The sequence below is a fragment of the Cardiocondyla obscurior genome, linkage group LG13 (genome assembly GCF_019399895.1).
Source record: "Cardiocondyla obscurior isolate alpha-2009 linkage group LG13, Cobs3.1, whole genome shotgun sequence".
Classification (NCBI taxonomy): Eukaryota; Metazoa; Arthropoda; class Insecta; order Hymenoptera; family Formicidae; genus Cardiocondyla; species Cardiocondyla obscurior.
Genome location: NC_091876.1, coordinates 1,654,758 through 1,673,771, shown reverse-complemented (window position 1 = coordinate 1,673,771; position 19,014 = coordinate 1,654,758). Strand labels below are relative to the sequence as shown.

Genomic DNA, 19,014 nt, shown 5'->3' with positions numbered 1-19,014 from the left:
TGAAGCTTCTGGAGCGTTTTCCACAGTCGCAAACTGTTTGCGCTATTTTTCTTCCCGGCCGATCGCGAAGAAACGGGAAAGGAGAGTGTTTTCTTTCGCTGGGAATCTTTTTTCTGAACATTTTCCGCGCGAATCCTTCGCTGGGAGCCGATAACGCGATCGACTCCCTCGGAGTTTACGATAAATATTTTCGCAGGCCGCGATTGCGGTGTATGTTCGCAATGAAATTCGATTTAATGTATAAATAGTATAAAGCGGGATTCTCTACTTCATTTCCTAAGTCCAGGGCAAAGTAATAATCGCACATACGTACGTATAGATTTTCCACAAAATATATATTAAATTTTTTTTTTTTTTTTTATGAAAAATGTTATAAAAAAAAAGAAAAAAAACTACGATATAAAAGCTTAAAGCAGGCAGTTTCCATTAAAATTTTCCAAGAGAAACGTTCGGGCAAAACCGCGGGGCGAACGGCTCATTGATGGCCGAAGAGAACGATCGAAAATAACAGTGCTTAGCATATCCCATGCATTCGCAATGACTCCGGTTGGACTTTCTCGGTCGGCGGACTCGACAGGATTTATGTGCGTATCGCGGACAGATGCGCCGATCGCATTTGCACGAGAACCGTATCGAATTATGCGTACGGCGCGCGGCGTTTGCCCGGGATGACGGGGGGTAATTTTTTTTATCGCGCCGCCGGGTGTCACTCGAGCGTGATCGGGGCACGAAGATAGACGCGACTCTTCCCGTCGCGACGTATCGCTTCGTAAAGTTTTTTTCTGCCGCGACGTGGAATTTAAACGACAGTAAAATGTATCGGGAGCGTTTTATCAGGGCTTCTAGAACATCGGAACGATGACGGACACGTCGATCGCGTTATTCATGAGCGGGGCGACGTTTCTTGCCGCGAGGCAAAACTCGAGTAGGTATCGCCTTCTTCCAGCAATTGCTCGGAATAAAATAATAGAAGAAGATAATAAAATAATAATGATGCGCCGAGGTAATAATAAGATTTTTACGGCGGATGTATGATAAACCGCGGAGGCAGAAAACGCGAGGGGCTCCTCCCAAATGAAACGATGCCACGAGCCAACGACACCGCGGTAACGACAAGCTGTTAAGGGCAAACGATCGGAGGAAAATCTCACGTCAGCGGGAACGCGCATCGCGGAATGCGCGGCACAGGGAGCTATAGGTAAAAAGTCCTCAATAAAACGAACGTAAGAGCTCCGGGGTCCTGCGAGATAACGGATTATACAACGGGTCGTAAGACAAAGTCGTAAGACGCGCCATTTTATCGGTCGCGGGCTTCTTCAAGCGGCGGGGAATACGGGAGCGGTGATTCACCGCCACTTTTGCGTGGCCGTGGAATAATAATCGGGTCGGTTGAGTCGGCGGATCACGTAGCGCGATATTCTGCATATGGAGAGCGGATCTTAGAAAGGAAATAACGAAAAAAAAAAAAACCAAGGAATATAATAAAAAGTAAATATATTAAAAAAAAAAAAAAAAATTACATACATATATACTATATATAAATCGATAATTTTGTCGCGAATCTTATCGCGTGAGACGGCTCCTCGTGTTGCGAAGTGTATTGCGGATGCGTTTTCTTCGAAAGCGCCTCGGAATCCCCGTCTCCGCGAGATGTGTCGGATCGAGCGCCGGGATTAAAGCAAAGTGGAGGAGCGGGCTGGCGCGCGATGGACGCGACAGGCGACTGCGGACTGAAAATAGCCGCCGCACTCACTGTCTGACTATGTAGCTATGCGTCTGCCGACCACTGTCAGTCCCGTCCTCGCCCGTCCGTCCCGCCGATCGGAAACCGCCGCTGCGGCTGGCCGGCCGCGTCGCGACGACAGGCGCCGTTTCGCCCCGCGCGCTTCGAGCCCGGGATCCTGCAGCCGCCCATTCCGTCGAACGCACGAAATGTCATTCGAACGCTAGATTAAATGTCATCCGCAGATAGAAGGTGGAAACCAGCTCGGTAATTTATAGATAATCGCGAGCAGCTCGTCGATCTGTTACCGGATTTCTCACCGTTGAACCACCCAGTTTATTTATAGCGTCGTGTTTTAATAGAGAATGTACCCCGTTTTTTTTATACTAATGGGACGAGGTATGAGATACATTCGGATGCATGAGAAATCGATTGAATATCTCGCGTAACGCGCGCATGGTTTTTTTTTCTTTTTTTTTTTTCTCTAGTAAAACAAATTAAAAATAGTAACTATTTTCATGCAGCAATTTAACGATTAAAATAGGATGACTTTTTTAACTCGTAATACGTGACTTTGATTCGTTGTATAAAAATGTTACGTATATATGCAAAGATATACAGCTCGAAATTATCTCCGCTAATTCCGAGATGAACGACAGTTAATTACCGCCGATCCACCGAATGCCGTAGGAGGCAAGCAGCCGCGCTAAATGAGAAGAGAGAGTTGGCCGCGTGTCGCGCGCGCGCGGCGTCTCGTAAAACTTGTACTTGACCCTCTTTTTCGCGATAAGCATCGTCGGCGAGTCGTGTCATTACGCGGGCTCGACTCGTGAAAGACGACGGCGGCGCGGTCGGACACCAATAACGCCGGCCGCGATAAACGCGGGTGAACGACTGCAATCGGCGCGCCGACGTTTATCGCGACTCGCGGCTCGCAGCGCGGATTATAATCCGATTTTATTGCCGTTTAACGATCCCGGCCGGGACGCGACGCGTCCGATCGAAAAGCGCTTCGGCGACGCGAGAGCGAGCGACGGTATCAGGTTGCCGATCGTCGTTCCACGGGGAAAAAGGGAATCGGAATGGCGGTGGAAATTGCGCTGCGGCCCGGCGAAACGGTCACTGTAAATTCCGCGGTGATGAGCGCCACCGGCGATTTCGTTATCAGCGTTGCCCGTAGCTACGTGAGGAAAGACACGTGAGTCGGTACGAAATCATCGAAAATCTACATTGACTGAACTTAGGAGACCACTCAGAACGCGTTACGTCTCACCTGCTCTCATATTTGATTAAATATGCGCACGATTAATTAAATCTCTCGATCTTCCATGCGTTATCAATTTGGAATTTATATGTGAATCACACGATATTGAACTATCAATCTTTTTTCTACCGGCAATGCGTATATAATGTTACCACGGTTATTTAAGACGTCGCAAAGTCCGCCGGCGGACGAATGCCGGAAGGGACTCCGTCCTCGTATTCGCGGTCCAGATAATCGGATGCTGCGCGCCGGGCATCCGGTTGGCGCCACGTCCGTGGGCACCGAAAGCCTTTCGAAAGGTCGCGCATGCATTGCTCTCGGCCGTCCACTCGCTCGACTTCGATGCTGACTAGAATCAATGACCAGCATTCCAGAGGTAACGAGCAGTCTCCCCTCCCGCTTCACATTCTTTCTCGGCCGAGCCTAATGGCCCAGGCGAAACGCAGTCGCATAATATTCGCGAAATATAGCGCGTAAAGGCCCGCCCACGCCACCCGAGAATGTCGTTGCCGGGGCAGTAATACCGCGTGAGAAGGCGGCGAGACGAGAGCGCGTTTCGTAGGCGCTTTAAAGCGACAGAGCAGCATCTGGACCGCGTCCCCGAGCTCGCCGCTCACGCCCGAGAGCGACTTCTTAGCTCCAATATTGTCGCGCGCCTACTTCGACACTATCTCTCTCCTCCACCTTCCATTCGACCCAATTCGCGTGATTAAAACGCCTGAGAAAGTCAGCGACAGCCGATATTCGAGTTCCACGCGAAAAACAAATGTCAACAGACGGGAGTATTAATTTTATCGAGAAATTAGAATTTCTCTCTAACGACAAAAAATACAAAATGCTAGAATACCAAAACTTTGCGATTTCACATAGTTTTTTTTTTTCACTTTTCGCAGATATGTCGGGAAAATAATTTTTATTTTTATATTACTTTGGTAAAAAAAAAAAAAAAATTAATTTTACTTTGACAATTCCTCGAAAAAAAAAAAAAAATCGTATAAACGATTCGTGACAAATCGAATCTTCCGTTTGCTTTATCACGTTTCCACATTAGCTTTCTCTCGAAGCAGGTTCGAAACCAAAGATGGCAGAAAAGATTTCATGCCGGCGTACACGCCCGCTAACTTTTTCAGTTCCCGCTTTCAGAAAGAACCACACGTTTCGCAGCTTTCCCCTCGGATTGCACGAAAATAATCGTTAGAAATACCTAAAGAAATTCACGGAGAGATCACTGCCGTTATTCCTCTTTATTTTTTCGTTAATTAAATATTATATCGAACACCGTCGAATTGGAAAACAAAATTTAGCGCCGCTGAATTCTAATAGGTATTTGTTGAATTTTTATTAGTCGGACGCGATAACAACCGTCTGATTCGAAACCAATCAATTTAATGTACAATGTTAATTAGCGCCAATTAATAGTGCAATTAATTTTCAATGCGTCGACTCGCCACGGTAATAAATCGACTGCGACGCGCCGCCCATCGTGGAAGGAAGACTGTGTCGACCGCGGATAGACAGCCGAATAATAGAAAATTGTTTTCGGCGGGGATGAGCTGCGGTCTGCTCTCACCTGGTGTGTGAATGAATTAGAATCACATTATGCGCGCCTGTCCCGCCCCGTCAGCCCGGGCTGACACGCCGCTTGCGTGCGTGCGTTTCGAATCTAATTAATCAAAGATTGAGTCACTGTCGCGGATAATGAAACAACGACCCGCGTGTGTCGCTCGCCATTAATTCTCCAATGCGGAAGTGGTGTCTTTTGAGAAGAAATAATCCCGGCATTAAAATTCAAGTAGAAAATAATAACGAACAATTCTATTAAAAAAAGAAAATTAGTTCTAGTTAATTTAAAAAGAAAAAAAAATAAAGATAATTGTCGCAGGTTTTATTTTTTCTTTTTCTTTTTTTTTAATTAAGATATTTTCGGGAAAATTACGTTACAAATAAACGCTATTAATGTGTGCGCAGTCGCTTTTAATTAAGCGGATAAAATCGGAAAATTGACCCGGTCCCTTTTCTAAGATACGCTCAGCGAAGGGCCACCCTCTCGTACGTGAGCGACTCTCTTTCGCCGAATTATATATTCCCCGCATGCTGACGGTAATTCCAGCGCCGGCATTAAAGTAAGGAAATAAGAGAAGAAGAAATACGCCGCGCGATCGGAATTAAATCTTTCTAAGTATACTTTGCATTTTGATCACAGTGCAGCGATAAAAGTATTATTTCCAAGAAAATTCGAAACACCGTGCGTGCACAAGGGATACGTTCGCAGTTTTCTCCTGTCGATGTTCGGTTTTAATTTTTACCCGATAAAAAAAAAAATAAAATTATAGAGAAAAAAAATCGTGTTTATATTAAAAAATGAATAAATAAGTGATTAAGCAATTACGATATAATTTTTACTGAAATCACATCGAGTAAGCGCGAAATGTGAAAACAGCCGATAAGAGCAATTTTATCGCTTCACAGTCGATGGTCTGGCAGATTAAGAAAACAGGGGGAAAAAAAAAAAAAGAACGTATTGTGCACGTAACGTCACGTAATAACGCCGCACCGTTCCTTTTTCTTCTCGACCACGTAATCGGCGCATTTTCTTATCCGTGTTTAGAATCGCAGAAACGATTGCACCCAGTTTCATTCAGGTTTCCATTTAGCGGCCACTCATAGTACGCGACGTAGTACTACAGCTATTACTTACTACGCCTCGTGCCTATGCCGCTGAATTTATGCAATCGCGTCAGCAATGGCAGCAAAACGCGCTCAATCCACGCCGCAGCTGGGCGTTTATATCACCTCTCTCTTCGAAGCCGCGAATTACACGCTTTGCGTTTCTACGGCTTGATTTGCGCGAAGGCGATCCGGTCATTTCTAAAATGCTTACGTCCCACAAATTACGAAAGACTGACGCCCTCTCCTGATTTTATTTTACAAAGAATAAAAGGTGCATTTCTTTCTTGTCGATTCGGAAATTTTTCTCCGCGCAATTATTCATATCCCAAAGCACGCTTTTAAGCTCAACTAAAAATTTCACGTTGTTTTTGAAATTTCGAAAACGCACGAGGCGCGCAAAATTGATATTGGATTAAGTTCGTAACAACGTGTATTTCAGTCTATTTCAGTCAGTTTCATGTTTCAGGCTTTAAATAAATAATATACCCGTGGCCCCGCAAAAAAAAAAAAAAAAAAAAAAATTTGCGATCCTATTCGAGAACTTGCGTAAAACATGCGTTACGTGCGACGTAAAAAACCATACACGCGTATCTCCTCGCGGTATCAGCGCAGTATTCCGCGACCGTGCAGCATTGATTGCAATTAACGTCGCTGTACTATTAGTCTCGAATGTTTTTCCACCAGCGGGCGAGGAAAAAAAAAAAAAAACGGGAGGGAGAGCGACAACCAAGAAACAATGGAAAACGAAATCGCGGGCGGTTTCTTCTAATTGTAAGACGGAAAGATTAAATAACATGATTTATGAAGGCGCGAAGAACGGCAGACGGGCGTAATTATCAGTGAAACTGTTCGTCGGGGTGGTAGTAATTTGAACGGCGGCCGAGGGAGGGAAGAGGACGAACAAACGGCTTCTCGAAGTTACGCGTTTTCGAGTAGGTCCTTGCAAATTGCAGACTTACCCCCGGAGTTTGAGAACTCGGAAGTTCGAGTGCCCGGGAAACTTGGAGTAGTCGTACTTGTGTCCGGAACTACCCGGTACCCGCATATTCCTGTAACTCGCTAAGAATGGCTCCTATGTATAATTTACAAAGTCACCAGGAGAAGAGATTTCCGCGCGCAAATTTTGAGCTACAACGCGCGCCTCTGTTGTCCCGTGCAATTTTGCCCAACTGATAAACGGCGGCCCGTGTTTCTCGTAACCCGACGCTAACGACGAAATTCGCGAGCTCGTTAGAAACAGTACCTTCGTCGTATTTCGTTTCGGCAGCGCATAGCTTTTTAACATTATTGACCGGCGCCCGAGCAGCGTCACGGAAATATGATATCATCTGCTGATAGGCGCTTCGCGAAACGTTGATGTTGAAAAATAAAGCGTTCCTATCCGAAAGAGGAGTCCTCGGCAGGCGCGAGTTAAGAGCAATAAGCCGGTCAATGACGGTGAATATTTTATATCGCGGTAATACTCGCACGACTGAGGAATTAATAGGGGAGTTGCGAGAAAATCGGAGTCGATGGAACAAAAGATTCCCCCGAAGAACGTCGCCTTAATCGCGCTTTGACGACTGTCGCTCGTCCAAGATAGACCAGTGGTCCCATACCCACGATAAACGCTCCGCAAAATATTCATGCGTCTGAAATATTAATCGGTCGCGAATGGTCGACCCGCGCGATTCGAAGAAAATTTTTCCGCCAAGCGAGGAGCGTGTACATGTCGCGTAGAATAGTTATCGAAATAGTTTCACCGACTTTCCGTTAACAAGCGCGTATGTACTACAAATTAGTCGAATGTAAGTACTTGGCATTTGGCTATCGCGATTGAAAAAAAAATGCGAGGCCAAGGGCGAATGTGAACGATAAAACGAGTCACCAGGAATTGCACGTCTTTTTCCTCCGTTCGCTAACTTTATCAGAAATTCGTTCGTTCGAGCTGCAAGAATCGGCACCGCGAAACACCTCAATAATTCCGGCGAGATAAGTGCCGCTATCAACCTCCGAAGAAACTGCTGATTTTTCCGGTGACTGGTAATTACGGGTCAATTACGAGCCGTTCAGCGGCTAATCATAAACTCAAAAAACGATCGCAGTAAAAACGCGGCCGTGAAGATTAGGTGAAGCCAGCTAGAAATAAGGCAATCATCATAAATCATGGCAAATCGGTTATCGGCGGGCGTGAGACTCGCGGCGGCTGCATTGCTGTTCCCATATTGTACAATCTAACTTTTCAATTGTTTTTCGAGGCGCATCGAGAACGAGCGCAGATTTTCATTCCGCGATCATAAATTCGAAGCGAGAAATCAAGTAGAAAAAAAAAAAAAAAACACCAAGGCTATTATAAAAGTTACTTCTAAAGTCTATAATTACTGCGTATTAATAACGTCTTTTTAAAATCCTATTTAAAAAAATAGACGAGCTACGTTCCCTTACTACCCTTTCATCGCCATTTAATTTTTGTCAATTTTACTAATCAAATATAATTTTTTTTGTTTCAGATAAAAATCCGAAGGAAAAAAGAGTCGCACGCCGAAACAATACGAATACGAACCGCAGCCGGTTCGTCGGTCGCTTCGGGAGCTTCGCAAAAGTAACCGCGCGTCATTCTTTTATATAAAAAAAAATTTTTAACGGGAGTGTCGTAGACTATCGTGCGAAAAATGTTCAATAAAAAATTAATTTTTAGGACAGTAATTTATCGGACGCGTTCGCGAGTGTCCAGTGCGCGGAAGGATGGCTCGACACGTCCCATCTGAGAGGAGGAGCAGGCTCGGGACGGGCATCCTGCATCAGCGGAGCAACTTTTAGGTAAGCATGAATTTTTTTAAATTAAATATTTATTAAAAAAAAAATTTTTACCTTTTTTTTTAATTGATTTTAATACCAAATATATTGACACGTCTACATTAATATTTCTCATTTTATGTTACAGTCACCGGCGGAATTCCACAACTCCGCTGGAGTGCAGATTGGTAAGTCGCATGATTTTTTATTCCGTAGTTTGTAAATGAGGTCTCCTAAAAAACAGCGCGCGCGAGGTTTCTCCCAGTTAAGATATAAATTGCGCATTAATGGAAAGAAAAAAAAAAAATAAAAAGCCCGACTCCACCTGAATCATCCCGGGTTTTTATCTTTATAAATATTTTAACGCAATGAGATCTATAACTCCTCTCTTCTACCCGCGATCGACTTGCGGTTCGTAGGGACCGCGATATGGATTTTTTATAAAAAGATTGCGCGTTAAAGCGCCGGGGTATACTAAGGCTGCGCAATCTCGCAGACAGCACGTGCTGCAACGCGTTCCCGGTATTGACATATCGACGCTAAGCGAGTAAACCTGCGCTCTACGTGCGTGAACTACGTGCGTGAAAACACCGGGGCACCCTCGGCCGCTATTCTAGGAACGGCCGTTTCGCCGATAACGAGAAGGATCGATTTGTTCTGATAAAGCGTGCGGCACGTCGCAGAATCGGCGTGTCACTCGCGTTTCGCAACGCGGCGGTTTACTCAATCCGCGGGTGATCTTTATCGTTCGTCATTGGTTGGGAAATTCCAATACCGGTTTCCGCGACGGTCGCGCATACAAATGGCACGATAGAAAATCTCTCGGCGCTCATCCTCTTTCCCCGAGGACTCCGTATTAAGAAACGACGACGCATTTATCGTCCGCGATATTTATGCCCCATTATTTTCGCTCGCGAGAGCGCGTCTGCTAATTAACATCCGCGCACGACGCGGAATCGGTCGACTAACGTTTGAGTAGATAAGAATTTCAGGACGATTTTTCGGAAGCGCTCGTCCGCTTTAAAGTACGCGGAGGTTATAAGGGTATTTAAGAATGGCAGTAATTTCGTTCGATCTAAAGGTTGTTCGGAAGTAGAGAATGAACATAACGAGGCATAGGCGAGCAACTTTCGTCCATCGATCGAAGGGAAGGTGGTTAAAGTATATGCTATCAAACGGCTTGTTTGTGATATAGAGCCGAGTAATAATTCAATCGCCCATCGTTCTCTTTGCTGTAATGATATTATATGTATAGTAATATCCGTATGAAAATTATTGATAACGCGTGTAGAATCGATTATTTATAACGCAACGTTGTCTCGGATGATTAATTATACAGATGGCCGGCTATCGAAAGTTTTTACGAGCGTGTAATAAATTAAGTTATAAAATTAATGGTAAAATAGCCGGTAAAGAAATATGTCATTTCATATACAGCACGTTAAAAAGGTCTATAAAATAAATGAAAAGGTTTAGAGATGAAATCTGTAGACGTCTGTAAACATTGTATATAAAAGACGTAGTGAAAGATAGTAATCATCGTGCTACCGCCGTGTCATGCGAAATGTCGTAAGTCCCGCGGAATATCGCAATCATCCGTGCAAAGCAGCGCCGCGGAGGAAGTCATTCACTTACTCGATTAACGTAAAGTAAGACGCGTATTAGCATAAGGAAGGTAAGTAAAAGGGAAAATCTAGTGCCTACATGCCCGCGGGCTATTGAGATAGATCGTCTCCCGAGCGAGGTCGGCTTGTTCCAGGTTCGTTCACCTTCTCCGGCTCGGCACACATAGCCCTAACCGAGTGCCTTCGTTACTCCACTGTTTCAGCTCGCTCGAGGGCGATCGAGACGCATAGATCGAATTTTGACGTCGCGTGACAGGAAATTATACACACAAAAATTCCTTAAAAGAAAAAAAAAAAAAGTAGTGCTTATAAAATAAAATAAAAATCCCATTTATTATCCTAGCCGGGACGTTTCTGGCTATTTAAATGTTGTTGCGCGATTAAAAAAAAAAAAAAATTTAGCTATACTAAACCGACCAAGTTATCGCATAAGGAACGCAAAAAACAAACACCTCCCTAAGTCAGCAATTAATTTCACGTCCGAGTACACGGCTCGCATGCATCCCGCGTCTTGTCCCGTACCGTAATAAAGATGCAATCGTTACGTTATCGCGGCTGATAGATTTATTTTATGCGCGAGCGGCCAGTCCCACTTGGCGACGTCCTCGAAGAACGGCGGCGGCACGTTAGGTGGAAAAATAGGGACTCCTTGACACGAAAGCGTCGGGTGCGCGAGCTCCCTTACGTAACGGCTCTGTACCGTAACCCTTGGCATGGGTGGCGGCACAAGCCAGCTAATTATTTTCGTCATCGAGCGCCGCGGAACGGGCGCAAGAACCTCGGGTCCGGCTATTTGTAAACAGGATTGTTTGTCAACAACCATCGGCTCATTATACTTGTCGGGGCCGCCGTTTGCCAAGCGGTATATACGCGATCGTTCAACTCGACCCGGTTCCGATCTGCTACCCCTTTTTTTTTCTCTTCTCGCCGCGACAATTTACGTGCAATACGCGCGGCTGTCGCAACACGGGAAGAATTTCTATCGCGCGACGGCTGAATTGCGCCACCGACGCCGGGCGGACGATAATCAATCGAAACGACGCTCGTTACCGCGGCAGCGAAGTCGCCGACCGGAAATTTATTCCGCGGGCGTTAACGAACTCGGACGCTAAAAACTGTCGCCGACTGGTTTATGCTAGCTCCGCTCCGAGAGTCGACGTCTCTGAAATAATAACGCTGTTACGGAACGCCTTAGATATAAAGCACGGAGATTTGCCGCTCGAAAACGGAACGCGTCCAAAATTTAATTTTTGCCGAAAAACGATTGTAGATCCTCTCGAATTACGAAAGACATATTTGCGCGTGAGAAAATAGTCCGCCGAGATATATCGGGGCTCTCGTCGCCGTTACACGTTGCTAGATAGTAATTTAGCCAGCATCATCGATACCTCGCAATACCGGGCCGAGATACGTCGCGAGAAAGGAGGAAAAGGAGAGAGAAGCCGCGGTACTTTCCCCGGAATAATCGGCCGGAGGTTCTTTTCCCGCTTTAACGTCCGCTGGCAGCGTACCAACTCTCGAGAGCTCGCCGTGAAAGTCGTAAGTAATATTCATGAGGAAAACATATGTATCTCAGGCAGCTTTGATGGTTTCTTCCGGCGTTTAAGCGCTCCCGTTTAGCCCGCCGGGCCCGTTCGCGAGCCGAACGAGTGGATGATTCCGCGAGAAAACGCGGTAAACAGCCCAATAACTCGTATCTGCGATGGCCTCTCTTTGTCTCTTCCCCGCCTTCCTCTCCGCCGTACCGCGAGATTCTCCACTCGGAAGAATAATGCGCCGGTGGTCCACCGAGGCTCGCTTGCCCCGCGGGACTCGCGCGATACTGCCACGTGAGCGAATCATTGAACGTGAAACTACGGCTAAGTTAGCGGCGCATTCTTCTTCGCGAGCGAAAACCACGGGATGCACTCGCGTCGCGTAACATGCGCATTCAAATAAATATCAATAAATGCAATATTTAAAAAAAATATAGTTAAAAAAAAATTCAAACCAACGTTGTTTATTAGTTCTGTTAACCGCACCGTATTAATAGTATATTTCAGCAAACTGAATTTCAAATGCAATCTCGTATTACACCCTCGGTTAAGAGCGCACGGGGGGAGTATATGCCGGTATCGTTTTTGTTTCAAGTGCATTTATTTTCGTGCTTGATAAATTTGAAAAATGCGATATAGAGGTAAAGTTACAGGAGGAATTGAAACTCGAATTTGCGAGATCGTATACGGGTACAGATTTTGGCGATGGGAAAACGATACGGTTTACGTTTTGCCGCGATGAAGTCGCGTAATAACAGGGTAACGCCGGATCACCGTTGCCGCAGACAACTCGCTCGATAATTATCCCGTTTTACGTTGCGTCCCGACGTGCACAGAGCCCCGGCCTAAATTTTAATAAGCCCTTCCAGCGGCACAAGTCGCGGTAACGAGCGTCGATTAATTTTTAGCCTCGCGAATACGGTCGAAAATAAAGTTTCTGCGAACCGTACATCGCCCAGCACTGCTTGAACGACATACGTTTCGGAAGTAAGAAAATTCCACGCCGCAACACGATTTCGTATTTGATGGCGATGTAATAGCGTAAGTTTTCTGTGATAATAGAACCGGAATGAAAGAATAACACCCTTGCGTACTTTCCGCTTTTTCGTTATGTATGAATGTGTATACGTATATGTATGTTATACCAGTTATTACGAGAAAAAAAATATTAGCCGGTGCCTTACACTAATCCAGCGAGGGGGCGAAATGTAGGAAAAAGAGAGAGAGAAAAAAACCGAATACGCGTGTGCTGCCTGTTCTCAATGATTCTCGGTGTTGCTTACGAGCGCGCGCGACATTACTGCGCCGTGTCGCAACGGTGTACAATGCATCCATTAATCTCTTTTCGCAGGCGGAATAACACGACAGCATGCTCGCGCAAGAAAGCACCGTTTCTGCCAGCCTAGCGCCGCGGCTGCTCGGCCGATATTAGGTCCGGTCCTATTTATCGCCGTTACGACCGGTGAATTATTGGCGTATCGACCGACCTTTGATTAAGACGCGCGTTATAAACGATTCTCGAGCAAGAAATAGGACGGAGAAACGAAAGAAAGAGACCGCAGGGTATCGCGTTACGCGCGATCCTCTTGCATCTTAATTACGAGGCGAGTGAGACCCGGCGCGAAGTCAAATCCGATCGATTTTTCGCGGAGACGAATGCGCGCTTGCATAACGCCGCTACTTGTCTCATCGCGCCGTTGCATGACGCTTTGTTCTTGCGTAAGTGCTTGTAAGCAGATAACGGCGAAGCCGTATAATGGGAGTAAGCGTACACCGATAACGTAAATACGGTACAACTGATAAACTGATAGCGGCCCGCGGGTGATACTCATCACTTAGGCTCTCCATTAAGAATATTACATGTGGACATTCTTGAGCGTGTTAAAAATCGTCTGCGTTTTATAATTTAATTTATTTTTAGCGGCGAACAATTATCAGAGAGTAATCTTGATTTCGAGATAAATTATATTTGCCGTTCGCCGAAAGTCGTGAGGAATTCGTTGGAAATTAGTGCCGGTCTGGCGCAGGTGAAACAAAAGGAATTGCAGCGAGCCGCAATGCAAACTGCACGACACGAACCGAGTGTCCGTTCGCTCATTCAGAGTAGGATATAAACGTGTCGCGGCTTTTTTTTTTTTTTTTCTCCTCCTCGCTCCCTTGTCGTCGCGATGCGATGATGGCCAATGAAACGGCTGCGATTTCAAGTATCCGAGCGGTGGTTATGACCGTCGCAGTTCGGTTATACGAGCACGCCCGCCTTCGTTTATAGGGCCGATATACGTTTATTATGCGACTGCACACTTGCGCGCCGTTCGACTTGCGGGAATTATTCGCCGCGATTCTCTCGTATCAACGGATATTCGAAATTGTAATCGTTACAGTCCGCGACTCCTTGTTTCAGCGACGTTTAAAGACTTTCGACGTTTAATAGCTGACGCGACGACAAAGCAAAAGCGAAAGGAAAAGCGAGAAAAGATTCCGATGATTTTTCAACTCTTGGATTTTCTTACGAGTTCTCCCGAGAGTCGAGGGCTTTTTTCGTCCGACCGACGATTAAGCCGGGGAATACGCCGCGCGGGGAATCAGCTTGGTTTAATAATTCTCGGCCGTCCCGCGACCAATTTTTACGTTCTCTTATCGGAAACAATTCCGCCGGCTCGCTTCGGCGAGGTGTCTACGCAACGAGGGAGCGATGCAATTTATATGTCACGACGACGTGGTGAAAACGCGCGAAGGAGACTCGCATGCGAAGGAAAACGCTTTAGCCGAGCGTACTACGCGTCGTACATCACGCTGTCGCATTCCATAGCTGGCGCGATAAATACGGCCGGCGATATAAACGCCGTATAATGACGATCGGGTGCCCCCCCTCGACGCCGGCGTGGCATAACGAGTACTGTTTCATCATCGCGAGTTAATATAACGCGTTGACAAGGAGGGAGAGAGGCGAAAAAGAAGACGGGATTATCCATTAATTGCGAGCCATCGCATCTCTGACGTCCGCGACTTTTACGAGCTAGCGGCCGCGACGATTTCGCTACAGCGCGATTAAATCACGAGAGGCGAATTAAAAGTAATTAATGAAGTCCGAGAAAGAGAATCTTCCTTCCCCCTCCTCTTCCCGCTAAGGCGCAATTATCATTGTCCCGTTTCTTCGCGCGGAGACACCGATAAAACGACGCTATCGAGTACAGAGAGCTTTATCGTCGAAAAGTAGTTATGAACGCAGGCGACGTAATTATTTTTTAAATAGGAGAAAAAAAAATTGGAGCGCGCGCTACCGTTTAAATTGAAGAGAGCTGATCGCGTGTCGAAATTAACAATGTGAAAACTAGCGGCGCACACGCGCCAGGAAGTCACGTGGACTGATAAAAAAAATATAAAAAAAAGGAGAGAGAAAAAAAGAGAGAGAGAGAGAGCCGAGCGCAAGGCTGTGTGGATGCAGGTGCAACAGACGCGGCGCACAATGGCGTCATTAGGGCGACTTGTTACCAGCAAACGGCAACGCAATCACCGAGTCACGTTCTATAAATACAACTGATGACTCTTGACTCGAAGGTGTGTCCACTGGACAGGTCGACGAGGAGAAAGACCTGCGCCCCGTTGCATAACGTCGACGAAGACAGAGCGTTTGTCGGGACGAAAAAAAAGAAAAAAAAAAAGAAATCGCCGGGCGATTATCACACAATGCCTTAATAACGCGCGTTTTCGAAATCAATCGATACCAAAAATATCCATGGGCGGGATAGCAAAAATGTCGAAAGCGCACCGGCGTTTCTCTGACGACGAAAACTGGTCGGCGGGCGCGTCGGGCGGTCAAACTGTTAATTACTTGTTCTACTAATTTGTCGCATTTATCGTTGATCTTTACGGCTCGGGTAACGCTGACTTTTACCGCCCTGCTGACTGCAGTTCGATTTTTACGTGCGAGTATACTGCGCGCGAGTTGTAAAGATAATTTATGTAGAACTCCTCGGCTTCGCGACGAAATACTTAACGGATCTCGTATAATTTTATTTCGTAAAGTAACAAGATGTACAGTTCCTCATAAACATGCGCGTGGACGATACCGTAAAAAATTAGGATAAAAAAAAAATCATGTAACCTCCCGTACGTCTGATCCACAACACATCAAGATTTGTAACTCAAGTTAGGAAGTAATTTATCATTTGCCGAGCGCTAAAACGTTAAATAAGCATAGCTTTAAATTGTAGTCGCGTTAAGATAATTATTCTACAAAATAATTGTTGCGCGAAATATTAATTATTTCAGGAAACAATTATCGTATGCAACAAAAGGATATCCATTTTCGCGGCTGTAACGAATAGAGTAATATGTATTATATTACTATTAATGGATTTATTTCGCAATTGTTTGCGCCGCGAATTCGATGATTGTTTCAGACCTACGTCTCTTTTCTCCGTTCCTTCATGACGCTCAGTAATCACTCGCAATATCATGGCTAATTAGAATCGCGGGGCGGTAATTAGCAGAACACGGCGCTCCCGACACGTGATGCGCACTTTAGTAGATTGCACGACAAAATAATAAAAAAAAAGAATAAAAAAAAAAGCAATTAGATGAAGTTATCCACGTCGGCGTCTCGAAAATTGACACAGTGCCATTCTCGATGGTTTCCACGAATCGCCGACTAATAAAGGCCATCGTAAATGTCAAAATATGCACGACGGATATCAAGTTCAGCTCGAAAACCAATTAACGTTTTTTTTTTAATAATTAAAGAAACTGGAAAATACATTCGCAATTAAAGTGTCGAACGCTATTTCTTTTCTCGTAAATCTCGCACCCGTGCGAGTCTATTTTTACAACTGATGCACAGAGCGCGGAATTCAGATTGTTGTAAATAATAAAAGAGCATTAAACCAACTTACGGGGCCGAAGCGTAGAAATCTCAATTACGTTCATTTAGAGCAAGAAAGCGCGCGGGGCACGAAATCACACGGAATTTATAGCAGCGTGTCTCGCGGTGTAAGCCGAAATAGGATTTAGTTCTCACCGGATAGGTCCCGCGCTAATATAGCGAGGTAAATCCAGTAATAAATCCCGCGGACTCGGAGTGAATTCGCGGACTCCCCCGAGAACGCTCAGCCCACTAAACCAAAACGGCCCGACGCGCTTTTAATAACTATAGCAATCTATTCCTCGCGCGCTGTTACGTGACGGGCGGGCGCACGTGCTCGATTTACGCGGGTAAATTACACGTGCTAAGCGGATCTCGAGGTGTTACCGCATTCGTCGCGTACGCGCAAAAATTCTCGAACCGCTGCAATCGAGATTGTTAATTGTTTTTTTTTTTTTTACACTTGTACGAATATCGTTCGTCTACAAAATTACGTCGATACTTGCGTCGGCATAAATAAAAATTTTTCAACCGAGGCATAAAGAAACTTACTTTATCACTTCGATAACGATAGTTCTAAGACGGTCATCAGTTTAATTCAGCGATAGAGTTACTTCCGCGTATGCGCGAGTATGCGTGTCGCTGTCCTTGCACTTGAGAAGCGTTATCTCCGCCGGTCTGAGCGTGATTCGTCATCTAGGAATGCGCGAGAGAACTCGGAGCCGCGGTTGAAGCGTAACAGTTTGTATGTTATAATTACGCGGGTTGTATAACAGTCGCGTTACGATATTACAACTTGACCGAGAAGATATATTTTCGTCGCGACACATTTATAAAAAAAAAAAAGAGAGAGAGACGACAGCTGCGGAAGCTTCCTGGCACCTCGTTTTGGCAGACGGTTAGATCGTTAATCTTTAATCGTCAAACTCAAAAATTTACCTCTCGACTTGCTTCGAAAATATGTTATGATATACAGATTATTATTAGAATATTTATTTTCTAACTAACATCAATTTCTTACAATTGCGTAATTAAATTATTTAATAAAAATTAAAAAAAAAAATAGAGAGAGAGAGAAGTAAAAAAAAAATATATATGCAAGGATAAGACGCTTTGTAGAAAGCAACAGCTGTAACGTCGGGCACAGGTAAGCCGAAGTTGAGTTACCTTTGCGCTGGCAAAAGAGAAAGAGCAGGGGAGATAGTGGGACAAAGGGACGGGTGTGCAGAGTCCGTGGCAAGGAAAGAGCTCGAGCGAGGAGGAAGAAGGAGGATAACAAAGTGACCCATATGCCGCGAGGGGTCTGCCCGCTTGGCCCACCGCGTCGAGCAACAAAAGTGGCCGCGAGAAACCAATCGGTGAAAGAGGTTGGACTTGTGCATCAAGGTGCATATGGCGCACCTTGATTCCCGTCCGAGATACTTCTCGATCTGTTAAAGGCCACAATTTTCGAAGATTAAAATCTTTAATCTCCTTCGGACGCCCAACTATTCGCCTATTAGATAAAAAAAAAATAAAAAAAAAAAAACAGCTCGTCGTCCGAGCACGTAGTTTTAAATAAATTATTAAATAATTATTAATTACGCAACTTTCGAAATATCGAGGGAAACAAAGGCAAAATTATTATTCGAAGCTATTACCCGGAGTTTTCCTATTAAAGAAAAATCTTGAACGTTTCTTGCTACACCTGCCACTCGCTGCGAACGGCAGATCTAATATGAGAGCGTAAAATCAGCGGGCTCCGAGTCTGCTGCTCGAGAGCCTCTCGACGATATTTGAGGATGCAGAAAAATTATTTCCGCTTGTGGTTTTTAATATGCGCAACGCGGCGAGAGGAGCGACGGTGTACACGCTGTGCGCGCGAAGGCAGGGAAATGGAGAGATGAAAGAGGAAGGAAGGCCAGATGCGACGCGAGAGAATAGCGTACGAAAAGGGGGGAGGGATGAGGAGGGCCCGGGCTGGACAAGGCGCGGTGGATGCAGTAGTAACGCTGTGCTCTTAAGCCCGTCTTGCACCGTGCAAGTAACTCGCGCGGAGAGGGTCCGTTGCGCATGCAACTTATTTCGCCGAGCTCGGGCTTGCTCGGGCGTGCTGGCGAAATTAACAATTTCAATGCGGCTACGTGCTCGTTGCACCAGAAACAGACGCGGCGCTAAACGATAGTTGATAGCGCTTCGATAACAATGGCTATTGTCGAGCATTAACTCGCTAAACATATTACCGCGCCGGTAATTATTGTTACGCAACTAAACGATTGCGATTGAATATCGGACCGTTCTGTTCCGCGGCGGCCGATAAGTATTGAATTTCACGGCGTATCATTGACATCGTTCGAAGGCTCGCTTAAACGGGGTACGCTTCTCGCGCGCGTAAGAATCGGCTGAATTAGAAGGTAACTTCCGTGTAATTGATTGCCGCAATGATTGCACGTACAACGGGAGGCCGTCGGCGGGTCCCCCGTGCAATCCCGCGGAAATCTCGAGAGAGGGAGAGGTTGCGATACCCCCGTGCGCCCGTAATTGAAGTCGTGAAATGCAAAACGTCGCAAAAATCATTTATT

At 45.6% G+C, this 19,014-nt stretch overlaps 1 protein-coding gene across 1 annotated transcript in view; it reads right to left on the bottom strand.

The window, feature by feature from the left end:
• Crp (transcription factor cropped) overlaps nt 1-19,014 on the bottom strand; it is a 116,650-nt gene that overhangs the window by 75,262 nt on the left and 22,374 nt on the right. The gene's annotated exons all lie outside the window — the stretch shown is intronic.